Below are 1,558 nucleotides of genomic sequence, written 5' to 3'. Positions count from 1 at the left end.
ACCGTGTCTACGGACGTGAGCGGCGCGGTGCAACAAATCCCCGACAGAAAACTGGATCAGCGCTGGAAAGCTGATCCGATATTTACATGGGTCCTACTTCTTGCCTTATCGTTCCGCAGACGTTTTCCTCTTTTGTTTTTTATCCGCCATCTCTATCTTTCTGTCGCTCGGCTCGGCTAATGTCCGTCCCATGCACTGAACGCCCTCTCCTCCACATCACGAGTAGACACGCCCCTTATTGCTGATTGGCTACAAGTTTGTTTTGCTATTCGGCCGAATCAGTTTTCTAAAGTGTTTTTGAAAAATCACATACCCTGCCTTTAATGATGGATTTGTTTATTACAAGCACTCAGCGTTTAGCTTCACAATTTGTTAATTGATGGACTGGAGTTGTGTTGCTTATTTGTGGAATTTATTGTTGTATTATTTTTATGTCTAATTTTGTGTTTGAAGTCATTGAGTCATTTTGACGACACCCATTCACTGCGGAGGATCCATTGGTGAACAAGTGATGCAATGCAAAATTTATCCAAATCTGTTCTGATTAAGAAACAAATTCAACTACATCTCGGATGGCTTAAAGGTAAGTACATTTTCATTTTTGGGTGAACTATTCCTTTAATTGCTAGTACAGAAGCCTTTGTTGGTATATTACCTGTGAAACTGGAGGGAAAACTCTTAAAAATGAAAAAGTGTTTTTGTTTGGGAATTCAAAGCTTTTACAATAGCTGTAATGTTTCCCTAAAGACTTACTCCCTAACCATGGAGTGCATTAGTAGGGTTTGGTTTGGCATGTGTCGTGTGTACGTTTCTATGCTCATTGCATCTGTTTCGCTTTGTTTCACATAATAATCCATCACTGCTTTGGCTATCCCATCAAACTGTGCATAATTAATTTGATGATTCATTACAAGGCCTAATTTCTCAGGAGACTGATGTGTTTGTGTGAAAATGCACAGAATATTTTATGTAAATAAGTCATTCAAAAGAGAGTCGATGTTCTGCTGCAGTGCTTTAACTGAAAAAAAAGATGCTGAATTTATGGTTTTGAAAATTATCCTTCGGAACCACTGCTCAAGTTGTCCATAATAATCAAACAACTTAATCGTCTTCAGCTGAAGATAAACCCTGCTGTGTCACAAATATAAATCAAAAATACCCCCGACACTCTTCAAATGGCACTCAATATTTGAGAGAGAAGCAGGAGGGGTGAATTGTCAGTTGGCTCTTTGTGTTGTACATTTTTGATGTTCGGTTCAAAGTAGATGTTGAGAGCAGCTCAAATGCTCAAATACAGACTGAGTTTAGGGAAAAAACAAGGGGCTTGATGCTTTATGATCAAAACCAAAGGATTTTTTTTCCAAAAATGCAAACAAAAGTAAACTACAATCTGGATATTAAATAAATGTTGAATGCTCAGAATATTCTCTAATTTTAATTTAGTATACTTTTGTATACAGGAAAGAGATTTTTCAGATGAAGAAAATAGAAAAAAAAGTGTCAGATTTCCTCCAAAGCATTTTTCACTTATTCTTTGGACTGTTGCAAATTACCATCT

This window comes from Sinocyclocheilus rhinocerous, unplaced genomic scaffold (genome assembly GCF_001515625.1).
Source record: "Sinocyclocheilus rhinocerous isolate Xijiao unplaced genomic scaffold, SAMN03320098_v1.1 scaffold1110, whole genome shotgun sequence".
In the NCBI taxonomy this organism is placed as follows: Eukaryota; Metazoa; Chordata; class Actinopteri; order Cypriniformes; family Cyprinidae; genus Sinocyclocheilus; species Sinocyclocheilus rhinocerous.
The sequence above is the reverse complement of the archived record's forward strand: the minus strand, read 5'-3'. Positions refer to the sequence as shown.